Source organism: Diabrotica undecimpunctata, chromosome 11 (genome assembly GCF_040954645.1).
Source record: "Diabrotica undecimpunctata isolate CICGRU chromosome 11, icDiaUnde3, whole genome shotgun sequence".
Lineage (NCBI taxonomy): Eukaryota > Metazoa > Arthropoda > Insecta > Coleoptera > Chrysomelidae > Diabrotica > Diabrotica undecimpunctata.
The window spans coordinates 30,593,136-30,608,382 of NC_092813.1; the positions used below are offsets into that span (position 1 = coordinate 30,593,136).

General features: G+C 31.8%; 1 protein-coding gene across 1 annotated transcript in view; it reads right to left on the reverse strand.

Moving 5' to 3' along the window:
* The window catches only part of LOC140452876 (uncharacterized), a 437,586-nt gene extending 423,361 nt beyond the window's left edge, over positions 1-14,225 (reverse strand). Inside the window, exon 1 of the mRNA XM_072547212.1 lies at positions 12,872-14,225. The gene's annotated coding sequence lies outside the window, so the exon portion shown is untranslated. The remainder of the gene's footprint in view (positions 1-12,871) is intronic.
* Between the last annotated feature and the right edge of the window lie 1,022 nt (positions 14,226-15,247).

The following is a 15,247-nucleotide window of genomic DNA, read 5'->3' on the forward strand; positions in this document are numbered from 1 at the left end:
TTGTGTTATTTTGGTATATATTTTCGGTCGTTTTGATTTTTCCTAGAGGTATCTCTCTTGCGTACAATAAGTGGATAACGTTTGTTAATTTGTGTTTCTTCTGCATATCATTATTTTTTCTGTGTATTAAAAGTTAAATTTTGCTTATTATTAAGATTCCCTTAACGTGTTTATTAATTGTCTTGTTTCTGCAGTACGAGTATATGTGTATCATGATAGATTGTAATGCATATTTCATTTGCGTTTGCCAATTACTTTTTCACTTCCTCAGCGATAGGTCTTTTTTTCCTCATCAATAACCTTATCTTATCCTTGCTCGATACAGCTATTCTAATATATTTATATTTCACTATATGCTCTATCATTTGGTTTTTATCTCAAATTCGCACCTATGACGAAATTTATAATACATATCTAATATCTGGTGCTTTTATATGAAACTGGAATAAAACACTTGGTAGATAATATTTATTTGTTTTGAGTACACTTTTTTTAGAACCTAGTACATAAAGGAATAAATATTTGTCTGTTTAGTGTTTTCCAAGTCTGTAAAACATAAACAGGCTTAAATATTAGATTATACATTTATTAAGAATATTCAATATCGAAATTGAAGATTTTGTATCACAAAATATGAATAGGTTTTTACATTTTGTTTGACGTTTTAATCTTCTAATCTGAGTTTATTTTTCGAAAAACTATAAAATTGTGAGAACAAATTGCTATATAAAAGTGCGAGGCAATATTCTCATGCTGTGAGCTTTGCTGCTCTGTTACTTGTATAACGCTTAAGCTATTTTTAATTTTTTGTCAATATTTTTGAGGTGTTTCCTTAAATGACCATGTTTAAGGTTAGTACGTTTGATAAAATGAAATTGACATTAATTTAATAGTTTCCATTTTATTAGTACTGATGGTATATAACTAGCATCTGTTGGTACTATATATCAATTTTAACATGTGGAAGTGAGAGCACTCTCTTGTTAGTATTTTCAGTGTAAATTATGTGGCAGCCGTAGCTCAGTGGCTGTGTTACTGGCTTAACAAGCTGGAGGGCCCGGGTTCGAATCCTGGCACCGACAAAATTTTCAATTTCTAATTTAACTGCGCTGCCACCGTGCTTCGGAGGGTACGTAAAGCCGTCGGTCCCGGCTACGAAAATAGTCGTTAAGTCATGTTAGGGGCGCTTGCGCGACCTGAAAACCCTAACACTAGACCTTAGCCAGAAGGTTACACGAACTTACTTACTTACTAGTGTAAATTATGACGAAACCAGAAATAACCCATAATATTCCCCCCGTGTGATCTTAGTATTTCCTTTGATTGAATAATATAGGGTCTCCAATATTTCAGTCAACGGTATGTCAGAGTGGTTTTTATTAATTTTTATATATATTTGCAACATGAAGAAGAAAGTTCAGTATAGGCAGTTAAACAGCTAACCTGTCAATTTAAAAGTAAGAGCAAGTACCAACTTGCTGAAAAGCATACCCATACACAAAAGGGATGATAAAATGTACTGCACAAACTATAGCGGTATAAGCTATATATTAATTATTAGGATATACAGATTTTTTTCTAATAAACCTATAACGATTGAGTGAATAGGTGAACTATCAAATAGGAGACTATTAGAGTGGAATTAGAAAAAACTTAATAAATCATTGATCAATTATTCACAATTAGGCAGTTAATGAGAAATGTTGGGAATACAAAAAAAACATTAAACTAGTTATTTATAGATTTTGAACAAACACATGATATAATAATAAGAATAAAACTATGGAATACTATGGCATAACTAGGCTTACCTAAGAAATTAATTAATTTAACAAGGAGTAACGTACAAGTAAAGTAATATTTCAAGGAAAATTATAGACTTATTTTCAAATGTACATTGATCTCAAACAGGAAACATGTACAATCATTATACAATATAGTAAATACTTATTTAGATAAACGTAAAATATTTCACTGAACGTTAACGATAAAAATGTTACAAATAAAGGTTAAAACATTCTTTTCAATTCGCGGTAAAAGATTTAATAGAGTTCAGCACACAAGATAAATTCGTAACCAAATTCATATACCAGTAAACGGTACTCGATACAGCAGCAAAGTAATTTTAACAACAAATATAAATCATAGCATCAGCTCTGGAAAATGGTGTTTTCTTTGACAGACAGCAACCACAAATGTGAAATTAGGAAAGATTAGTATGAAATTAGAAAAACTGAATGAACCATTGATCAAATATTCAGAATTATATACATAATAAAAAATGTTAGGAATAAAAAAAACATTACACTAGTTATGTAATTGTATGGCAGAACTAGGCATACCTAAGGAAATTAACTGTCAACTTACTTTCAAATGTACAGTGATCTCAAACAGGAAGATGCCGTGTCTCCAATCGTGTTTACCATCGTGTTGGAGAGCATCACCCGCAAAGTAAATACAGAAAATCTCAGTTTAATAAGCAAGGTCCTTACATTATACAGACTTTCGACGATGAGTTAAATATAGTAGCAAGTATAATTATTAGTAAGAAAAAAACATTAAGACATTTAATAGAAAAAAGCGCAAAGAAGGGTCCTCCAAATCAACGATGACAAAAAAATATATGGCTATCATAAGAAGAGCACTACGAAACAGGATAGGACATAATATTTCAATAGACTAGTACAACTTTGAAATGGTTCATCGGTATAAATATTTGGGATTTAAGAGCACACAAAAGAGAATAACAACAGAATACAAGCTGGTAATTATTGCTACGTTTTAAACAAAAAAATTAAATCCAAAAATACATCCCGCAGTACCAAAAATAAGAATCTACGTATGTAAGTGAAACACGGACAATGAAAAAACAAAATAAGAGCCGATTGAGCGTCGCAGAAAGAAGAATTCTTAGAGAAATATATGAATCTTATGAATCACCAATCAATACAGAGTGCAAAACAATAACTTTGGCGTTGAGATTTAGTTTCCTGTACGACGTTGCAATCTTTATACCTGTTTGACCTTAGCATTAGTTCCCGGTCGTAAAACACTTCTGGGGGTTTTCCTAGCAATCCTGATCTAATTAATACCTGAGTTTTGCTTACATTGTTTTATATATCCTCATTTTATTAGTTCGTGTTAGACTTCTGGATTTAAAATTGTTATGGGGGTTATACATATATTAGTTTGCTACCTGAATTTTCCCTTTGATCTCTTATGTAAAAACATTATCTGCGATATCTAAAACGCTCCTATCATTCAAAATTATAGGGATCTATTGTTAAGTTATATGCCCTACTACATCGTCTCTTTTGTCTGTTAATGAACATTTATTTGGTTTTCTCGTTACTGACTACTATATCGTTTTTTTTTTGCTGCTAATAGCATTATTCTATAGTATTCTAATATTTAATCTATGGATTAAATCCGGATAGCGGATAGATATTCTTTACTTTCTCGAAGAAATTATATTCTAACTAACAAAAATCCTATTAAATTGCCAAAATCGCCCTTGCATATTCTATTTACTTATGAGGGGCAGCAGCAATATCAGTACCATAATAATGCATATAGTCATGGACTGGCTAATCGTTGGATAATAGGAAGCATGAATGTAGCAGTTTTAATAGTTTGGTGACTGCTTGCTGAAATCGGGGAGTAGAGATATCTACCTGGGATACCTGGGAATTACACAGCTACGGAGACCTGGACAAAGAAATGAGAGATCAAGTACTAAAAGCAAATAGACTGGCAGGATGCCTTAATAACACTATATGGCTAAACAGACACATTAACACTGAGATGATATCAATTTATAAAGCCAGTGTAAGACAAATAATGACATATGCTTCAGAAACAAGACCCGGCACAGCCACAACGCAAAGAATAATGGAAACGGCAGAGATGAGAGTACTGAGAACAATTATAGGAAACACGCTGAGAAATCAAAAGAGAAGTGAAGACATTAGAAGAAAATCTAACGTAAAGTGTATAAATGAATTTACACAAAATAGAAAAAAAGAATGGAATAATCACATAAGCAGAATAGAGGAGACCCGTGACGTCAAAATTGGAAGAGATAAGTCACGAATCGGCAGAAGAAGTATCGGACGATCGTGCAAAAAATGAAGTGATAACCTTCCATAGAGGTATTATTCCACCAATGAACAAGTAAAATTGCTTATAAAGAGAAATAATAACACGAAAAAAAAGTAACATCTCTCAGATAAATAAGCGGAACAACAGAAACTGAGTATAAACGTGAAATTCCAGAATTAACATTAAATAAATTACCGCAAATCGTACGAACTGAAATAAGTGTTATTTTCTGCTCATATATATAATCAGAACTATATTTAAACCAAGTGACAGAAAAAAAATTATATATACATTTACTTCTAAATGATTAAGGTCTATAAAATTATTATTAAAGTTAAAGCATATACAAGCGACAAAGTTTTTAAAACAATTAGACCGAACATAATAGCATAACTGTAAAACATAATATATACGGAAACAATAAAGAAATAGATATGTTTAGTGGTTATGAAACCTCTTGTCGTCTGCCATGAATTTTATTACAGAATCAAGTTACCAATACCATAAGACACCAAAATATTTTGTCTGAGTAATGACTTACTACGATAAAAAGAAATAGAATACTTTTATAATACACAACGTTATAACGTTGTGTAAACGCATGTTAATAACAATTGGCAATAAAGACATAAAGATACCCACTAGAAAGTTTAAAATTTCAAAACGACAGTAAAATAAAGTTCAAGTATATTATTTTCATTATTTGTTCAATACTGATGCCATCAATTTTTATTTTACATCTAGTTGGTTCTTTGCTGACTACTATTGTTTTAGTTTTCTGAGATGAAATTGTCATAATAAATTCATAATGCTAGGTATTTTATTTCCATTACCTATGTGGTTATTCCATTCTTTTTTTCTATTTTGTATCCATTCATTTATACACTATACGTTACATTTTCTTTTCGATTTCTCAGAGTATTTCCTGTAATTCTTCTCAGTACTCTCATCTCTGCCGCGTCCATTATTCTTTGCGTTGTGGCTGTGTCGGGTCTTGTTTCTGCTAATGCCATCAATTTCTATTTTACATCTGTGGTTCTTTGCTGACTACTATTGTTTTAGTTTTCTGAGATGAGATTGTCATATTAAATTCTTTTGCTCTTATGTTAAATTTGTGGACCAATCTTTGCAGACTATCTTCATCTTGGGCTATTAATATTGCGTCATCTGCGTAACGGAGTATTTTAATTTCTTTGTTTCCCATTCTGTATCCTCTTCGTTTGTTAACGCTTTTGATGATTTGATCCATGATCAAATTGAAGAGCATGGGGCTCAATCTCAACGAATCCCCTTGTCTTATTCTGCTGCCTATTTCTATAGGTTCTGTAAGTTGTCCCTCTATTCTGACTTCAATTTTGTTGTTTTGGTCGATGTTTTCGATAGTTTTTATAATATTTAGGAGAGCTTCTCTATTATACAGAAGATGGATTAAATCTTTCAGTCTTACTCTGTCAAACGCTTTTTTTAGGTCAATCAGACACAGAAATGCTAGTCTATTATACTTCAGTGATTTCTCAGTAATTTGCTTTATAACGAATTTTGCATCTGTACACGATCTACCACTTAAAAACCCGGTTGTTCATCTGCTAAACTTATATTGTGATTAATTAGCACTTGTAAAATTTTAGTTGTAAGTTTTAGCGTAGTATTTAACAAGTTTATACCTCTGTAGTTTTTTGTCTGTTTTTATCTCCTTTTTTATATAGTAGAGTTAGTTCGCTCCTTCTCCATTCTTCCGGCATTTTATTGTGTTTTATAATTTTATTAATTAATATTGTTAATTGTTCTGTCATTGCTGCTCCACAATATTTCAGTATTCGTTTGATATCTCGTCTTGACCTGCTGCTTTTCTGTTCCTTAGGTTTTCAAGTATTTTCCGAACTTCCTGTACATTTATATTAAGTTCTTTATATGTTGTAATTTCTGATGTTTCCGGTTCTAGCGTCGTTTGTTCTTCTCCTGTATATAGCTTTTTTAGATAGTCAATCCACGTATCATTTTCTATGTATTTTAGTTCTATTAGTTACTTTACCTCCGTTCTTTGACGTCTAATGAAGCGCTATATTTCCTTTTGCAGACGATAAAAATTATGTTCCATTTCTTTCGAAAAACGTTCCCAGTGACCATTTTTTATTTTTCTTATAAGTGCATGTGTTTTGTTTCTAATTGTCTTGTAATTATGTTATGCCTCTTGTGTTTTGGTTGACATGTATTTCAGGTAAGCTTTTTTGTTTTCTTTACATTTTTCCTTCACTTTACTTATATTTCTTTTACCGAGAACTTTCTTGGCCGAGGCTAAGATATTAGACTTAAGTATTGTTCAGCTTTCTTCGACTCCATCACTTTCTGTGATATTTATATGTATTTCTGTTTTTTTCGGTTCTTCTTTTCTGGAATAGGTATCTTGTCGAGTCATCCTGTAAGTTTTCGACTTTTATCTTTGTGGTGTATTTCGGTGTTTTGTTATCACATATATGTGTTTTCATTCGGCACAATACCAATTTGTGATCGCTTCCCATTTCTGCTGATGTTAGTGCTCTCTATTCAACAGAATATAGTCTATAATAGATCTTTGTCCTCTACTGTTTTCAAAAATGTATTTGTATTGTTCTTTGTGAGGGAAAAATGTATTATTATTACGTATCTGGTTTTTGCTGCAGAGGTCCGTTAGAAGGTTTCCGTTTTCATTTCTGATATTTTCGTTATATCGCTGTTTTATCGCTGGAACTAAATCATTGCCAACACGGGCGTTAAAATCACCCATAATAATTATATATTTATCATTTGGGGTCTCGTTTATTACAGTCTGAAGGTGTTCCTAGAAGTTCTCCCTTGTGGTGGCATCTTTGTTGTTCTCTGGAAGTGAATTGCTACCACATTCAGAGGTTTAACATCCAGTATAATTTTTACACTTACTACTTTTATACTTGGTGTAAAAAATTTTTGTGTACTGACAGAGCGACTCCTTCTTTGGCTCTGGTTTCTTTGGCAACACCACTGTAAATCATGAGATGGTCATCTATAATAATTTGACCCTTTTCCTTTTTTCTTTGTATCTTTTAACGCACATATGTCTATATTTTTTTTTCTACAAGCTCTTTTGTAATTTTCTGCTCTCTTGTAGAGACTTTACGTTCAAATCACCGATACCGATGCGAAGTGTATTTCTCGTTTACCACAAATTCGTTGTCCTCTTTCTCCCGTTAATCGTCGTAATAAAATCATTCCTGTCCCGAGGCATAATTCTGTTTCTATGAGCTGTATGGTTTTAAAGTCTATCAGTAGGGTGCTAAACTGGCTGTAGACCCCCTCCTCCTTTATTTGGGCTTGTAACCGGCAAGAGTTCTGTCGAGCTACTCGATCTACCCAAAAAAACTGCAGGCGGATTTGAGATATGTTACTTAAGGATGTACTTAATCTCTATTAATTCTTTGATCTGTTTTTTATTCTCTTTCAGATCTGTTTTATATTAGGTAAATTCTTATTTCATTCCTTAGGTAAATTCTTATTTCAAACCCTGCGGCGCACTTTCAGGTCTACATATTATATAAGTATTTTAGTTTTTTTTTTCATTTTACTTTTACCTCTTTTTGTACTTACTTTACTTTCCGTGTCCGGAACACCAACAGCTTTAAATTTTGTATTTCCAATGGTTGGCTACATAAATGCCCTGTCATTCGCTAAAAATAAATCTTCTTCTGTGTAGGTCTCTCTCATCTCTGTGCATGCTAGTAGATTTTTTGTGGTAACAAACTTTATAATCTTACCGAAGGGGCTTCTAATTTCAGAAACTGTTACACGATTACTCTATTTGATATACGTACATTTATGTACTAAATGTTTTAGTGCCAATGCATTTTAATAAAAAATACTAATTAATAAAAACGGAAATTTTCGCTTTTCCAAGTTTATAATACACACTTTCTTATGTTTGAAAATATATAAAAGTAATATAAATTACCGCCTTGCTTATTAAAACTAAAAAGTAAAATCAAGGTATATGGCGGTTAACAATTTATATTTAACTACATAAATTAGCCAAATAGTCCTTAAATTCCTCCATGATTAAATTGATGGATATTTAAATAAATTTCAAGTTCCAGAATGTATCTGCTGTAAAATTTGAAAATCTACTACTAATACAATTATTGGCAACATCGCAGGAGTTTAGAAGTATATGCAATATCGTAAATACGGATCCCAAAAATGGTTTATCCTTTTGTGGAGTCCACTTAATCCTACGTGTTGGTCGGAGTCTACATAAAGCGCTACTTAGATAATAAAATACACGGTGTATATTCTACTGGAGTTAGTATAATACCGTTTTAGAACGGAGCTTACATTAACCGCTAGATGTATATATATATATATATATATATATATATATATATATATATATATATATATATATATATATATATATATATATATATATATATATATATATATATATAGATCTAGCGGTTAATGTGGGCCCCGTACTAAAACGGTATTATACTAACTCCAGGCGAATATACACCGTGTATATTATTATCTGGGTAGCGCTGTATGTGGACTCCGACCAACACGTCGGATTAAGTGGACTCCGTAATAGGTTGAAACACTTTTGGGATCCGTATACATTTCTTTGCGTACACAACTAAACTCCTCCGATGTTGCCAATAATTTGATTAGTCGTAGATTTTTAAATTTTACAGCAGGTACGTTTTGGAACTTGAAATTTATTTAAATATCAATCAATTTAGTCACTCCGAAATTTCACAAATACTTGGTTAATGTAGTTAAATATTTTATGTTGGTAATTTATATTACTTGCTTTAATTATTTTTAAACTTAAGTTAGTGTCTGTTATAAGCTTGGAAAATGCAAGTGTCCATTTTTATTTATTAGTATTTTTTTAACGCATTGACACTGAAAAATTTAATATATAAATGTACGTTCCAATGTTTCGATTGCTACGTTTTTTGATGTACAATATTTGTTTCACAAAGTAGTAAAATTTAAATTATAATAATTTATAAATCAATCTTAAAATTATAATTTTTTACTGTCTAATTTCAATATTTCGATTTTTAAATGTAGGAAATTCAATATCTTACTATAATACTTTATAGATACACATATATTATACATGGCATAACACCTAATAATTTCGCTTTTAACTATAAATGTATCGTATAACGTAACGTAGGAATCAGTAATGAGTCATTACTCAGATAAAATATTTCGGTGACTTTATGGTAATTTGATTCTAGCCAACATATCTATTATAATTATTACATAATATAATATGTTCGGTCTTATTGTTTTAAAAAACATTCATGTTTTAAAATAGGTCTGAAGTGAATTATGCTTTGTATTTCTTTAGTGACATCATTTTTAACCGTGATTATTAATCTAAGATATTTAAAGTGTTCCATACTTTCGAAATTATAGTTGTTGACTTTAATATTTTATCTATATATATAGATGTATTGAATTGCGTTCTTCAAGGGAGTCGCTTGTATTTGGTTTTCATTTTGTTGATTTTAAATGAAACATTTTTCGTGCTCTCTTCACTTTGTTGAAGATGTCGTTTGCGGACGGGAGAGAGTTTCTTATAAGATCAATATCATTAGCAGATACTAGGACTGCTTTGTACCTTGAGCCATTAATGAATTGCATTTTAAATAGACGTTATTTCTATTTTAGTACGCTGTTTATTAAATTTTTGAATATTTGAATCGAGAATCTGTCTTTTATTCAACTGTTTTAGAACACAGAGTTTCTTGGCGCCTATCTTCATCTCTGTTTTTTTTTGTTTAGCGTATCATTCTTCTTCTTCCTATGCCGTCCCCATTAACGGAGGTTGGCGACCACATTTCTAAAAGTATCTCTGTCTTTTGCAACGTGAAATAATTCGTCTACAGTCATTTTTGTCCAGTCACGAATATTTCGCGGCCGTGACTTCCTCTTTCTACCTATTCCCTTTTTGCCATCGACTCTACCCTGCATGATGTCCTGTAGAAGACTTTATATTCCTTAGTATGTGTCCCAGGTATGCAGTCCTGCGTACTTTTATTGTTCTCAACAATTTTTTGTCTCGACCCATCCTTCTCAGCATTTCCTCATTGGTGACCCTGGCAGCCCATGGAATTCTCAACATTCTCCGGTATATCCAAAATTCAAAGGCTTAAAGCTTTCTAACTATTTGCGCTTTTTCCGTCCATATTTCTACTCTGTACAATAGTTGAGACCAGACGTAACATTCAACAAACCTCAGTCTCAGCGCAGTATTCAGATTTTTGTCACAGAACAATTGCTTGAATTTTCAGAACGCTGCCCTTGCCATTTCTATTCGTACCCTGATTTCTTAGTCTTAATCTAATCCTTTGTTGATGTAAGCTCCCAAATATTTATATTTTTACTCCCGTATCATTATTAAAAGGATTTTGCTGAATGTCGATCTAGGGAATCCGGTGTTATGTATATGATGTTTCCATAACCAACGTTCGAAAATTTGTCTAACTGTAAAGTCATGACGATTTTACTAGGAAATATAGTGCTGTTTAATAATAATAAAGTTCAATTAACAATTCCTATATGCACTAACTTGGTACTGATATCTCTGCTCCCCGATACCAAGTAGTAGTCCCGAAAACATTAAAACTGCTACACTCATGCTTCCAATTATCCAACGATTAGCCAGTCCAAGACTATACGCCTTATTATGGTACTGATATTGCTGCTGTCCCTCATAAGTAAATATAATATGCAAGAAAGGTTTTAGCAATTTAATAGCATTTTGTATGTTAGAATATTATTTCTCCGAGAAAGTGAAAAATATCTATTTACTATCCGGATTTAATCCATAGATTAAATATTAGAATGCTATAAAATAATGCTATTAGCAGTAAAAAACGGTCTGATAGTAAGTAATGAGAAAACTAAATAAATTTTCTTTAACATACAAGAGAGAGGACGTAGAGTAGGGCATAACGTAACAATAAACCCATATAATTTTGAAAGATTGCAGCGTTTTAGGTATCGTAGATAACGCTGTCACATAAGAAATAAAATGGAATATTCAGGTAGCTAACTGATGTAAATATAACCCACATAACACTTTTAAATCCAGAAGTCTAATACAAATCCCCAAAATTAGGATATATAAAAAAGTGATTAAACCAGTGCTATTGACTGAAAATGTGACGAGAACGCTGACAAAACAATGTAAGTAAAACTTAGGTATTAATTAGATCAGGATTACTAGAAAAGTTATCAGAATTATTTTCCAACTTACAAAGGTCCGAATACTAACCAATACCGAACCGGAACTAATGCCAAGGTCTAACAGATATATAAAGATAGCAACGTCATACAAGAGACTAAATCTCAACGTCAAAGTTACGCTGGCGATATCCAAAGGCTTTCTAATAACTGCATTGCCAAGTTAAACTGGGAGAATTTCCCGAGAGAAAAAATGCCCTTAGGACGTCCACGAATCAACAGGGGAGGTAACATATGGTCAGATTTAGGAATAATGGGACTACCTACCGACCCATCATATTTATCAACACATGCCTGTACAACCAACTGCTATCCAACCTACAATCAATCAATCAATACTTATCTGTTGGGAACTATCAAATCCATTACATGTAGTCAAACGAACTAGGCTTAATAAAAGTTGTCTTAGGAAAGGCACTTCAGAAATATTGACATATATTTTTAAAACGTTATTTACGTGGCTAAGTTTTCAATAGGAATGAGGAGACAAAAAGCAGAAAAGCCAATAGAACCTTGTTGCGTTCTGACTATACTATGACGATGACCTTTACAATATAAACAATACTTGAGACAACTGTTTGTCTCAATTTGGTCATTCAGAATTATGTCTGTATTTTTTAATTTGCTTATTTCCATAGATTCTAATTTCCATAGAATCTAAAGATATCTTAAGGCCTTTATTTTAAATATACTTTTTTAGTAATGTAAATACGTAAATAGAATCTGGAATATACATGTAACCTTTAATCTCTGGAATAAATCCATCTCCTGAACAATGGCGCCGATATATTTAGTTAAAATTCTGTGCACTTATTTTAACCGTTTATGTCCTTATCATCCATATATAAGTTGTAACCGATATTACAAACTCATTTACTTTTCACAAAGAGACTCCATATTAACTATAGTTATTACTATACAAATCTGATTCGAAACATCGTCGAGTATGTAAAATTATTTTTAATGAAAAGTTAATTAGCCATTTCTTGTGGTGTTCAAAAGAGAAGCCTTTACAAAAATTGGAGTACAAATAAGACCACCGTAATCAGTTGTACCCTGGGTAATAGATAATTAATTAATCGGCTAATCAGAATCACCCGTTCAATATGATTTTTGTCAAATCGGTCCTTTTTAGGATCAATTATTCTAATTATGTTTATAAATATTAAGGGCATATCTAGAGATAAAGACACTTTACTTTACTTAACCTTATCAGACATATGCGCTTAGCACAAATGTGACGTATTTCTAGTGCAGAAAATACATAGGGGGCAAAAAATAGTGTATTTGGTATTATTTTGATCAGATAAAAGGCATATATCGAGCACAGTTTAATTAAATCTTGCCCAAGTACTTTCGATCCCTAGATCATCTTCAGGGGCATCTGAAATAAGCCAAGAAACGTTTTTTTATAACCAAAGAAATTGATTAACTTCGATAAAAACTCGAAGTTTTATGGTTGAAAAAAGGTTTTTTATATGATTAACGTTTATAGACTTACTTCGTCAATTGTGGCCTATCCGGCAAGAACAAGATGTCATAAACATATAATTGTACATTACACTACACTACAAATAGACAAACAAACACTTTAAAATAATTTGAGGAAGGCTACATTGCTTGAAGAAGTCGGAGACAGAATGGCTCCTGATCTAACGGAAATGTTGGGGTGACATGTGACAAATGACAACTTGGATGAGCAGTCACAATCATAGATATGTGATCTGCACCTTTTACAATTCTATGAAACTAAGTATTGACCAAAAGTCCAACTGACACTACTATAGGAGGTCACTGATGAAATATAAAATTATATAGAATATTTTTAAGTAGATTGAATAATCCAGATCTCACACTCAAACATGTCTGTAATAATTAAGGTGTTAGTTTGAGAGCAACTGAAATAGACGAAAAGTAAGAATGCAAGAAGCGGACTAAACAATATGTTAAACAGTGGGTGGTTGACTACAATAAAATGGTCTACCAAGCACTATCTGTAATATAGAAAGGAAGAGATCTGACTATGTAATTAAAATACTAATAATTGAAATCAAAATGGAAAGCAAAATATATAAATGGGGTGTAATCCAAGTAGTTCAGTTGAACCCACAGTCAATGGTATAACTATAAAATTACTATGGATGTGCTCAGTGCAGGAAGTCTAAACAGTCGAGCTGGGTCCCCCACGAGGTGAAGCTGTAATAAAGTTTTTAAAAATAGGTTTAAATTTAGTACAATTTAAATTAATTTGAGTATTAAGACAGTGAGAGTTTTCATTCGTTTCCCTTGTAATTTCCAAATCTTCCAATAAATCCAACTCCATATAGTTTTTCTTTCTACTAATGTCATGTAAGATAGATGAACCAGTGTTGATGTTAAAATTGTGTTTACTGGATAATAAGTGTTGACCAAAACTTGAAGAGTTTGGTCTTTTCAAATGTTCTGAAACTCTAGTGGATAACTTTCTAATGGTTCTACCTACATAAGAGGCTTCACAATCATCACATTTTAATTTGTAAATACCACTTTTGTCAAGTGTGTTCATCCTATCTTTGGTGTTGATTAAGAAGGAACCTAAGGTGTTGTGTGACTTGAAGGAAATTTTGATGTTATCGATTGTAGAAGTAAAAAGTTTAGATATTTTATTGGAAATGCTGCTAATGTAGGTGAAGGAGAAATATCTGGTGTTATTTGAAGCAGTAGGTTGAAGAAAACATTGTGATGAATATGCAAGCTTTTCTGCAATTTTTAGTTTAGCTCTATTTAGAAGCTTATAGATAATGTTAGGATCATAACCATTATTGAAAGCAATTTGTTTAAGAGTGTTAAGTTCTGAATTAAAATTATCATTAGAAAGTGGAAATTTGAGTAACCTATGAATGTAACTGTTGAAAGCAGCCATTTTATGTTGGGTTGGATGATTAGATGTATCATGTATAACATGATCTGTTTGGGTAGGTTTTCTGTAAATATTGTACTGTAAAGAATCTTTATTACGGGAAATAGTCATATCCAAGAAGTTCAACTTTTTATCAGATTCTGGTTCCAGAGTAAAAGAGATGTTGGGATGGAGGTTATTAAGATCATCCAGAATATGTAAAGCATCATCTTGGGTTCCCTGTATGAGAGCTATACAATCATCAACATACCTTGACCAAAAAACTATTTTGTTGTTGTTGTTAACAAACTTCTGTTCTAAGCTGTCTAAGAAAATGTCAGCCAGAAAAGGTGATAGTGGAGATCCCATTGCTAAACCTGTTGGTTGTTTGTATATTTTTTGATTGAATTGAAAGAAGTCCTGATCCAGACAGAATTTAAGTATAGTTAAGATAGCATCTTTGTCTTTTGCTGATATGTTGCAATTGTCTAGAAGATTGTGTACTAAAGGTAATGTTTCATCTCTTGGTACAGAAGTAAACAGATTGGAAACATCAAAAGAAACTAAATAAAAACCCTCTTCTATCCTAATGTTATTTAACCGTTCTATTAGATCTAAAGAATTTTTGATGGAGAACTTAGGTTTAAAATTAGTGATAGACTGAATTGTGTTGTAAATAAACTCTGATAAAATAGAAACTGGAGTATTACAAAAACTTACTACCGGCCTTATGGGACAATTGTGTTTATGGATTTTAGGAAGTCCATATAACCTAGGTGTTATAGGATTAGATACAATTAACTTTCTGTTGTTATATTTAGTAATAGTATCATTAAACAATTTGACCATTGCTTTTGTTTTATTAATAAAGGTGTTAAGTGAATTTTTTTCCAAAACTACAAAACTGTTATCTGAAAGAAAAGATTCTACTTTCTCTATGTATTGAGTTTGTTCTAAGATTACAACACAATTACCCTTATCAGCCTTGCTGAGTACAAG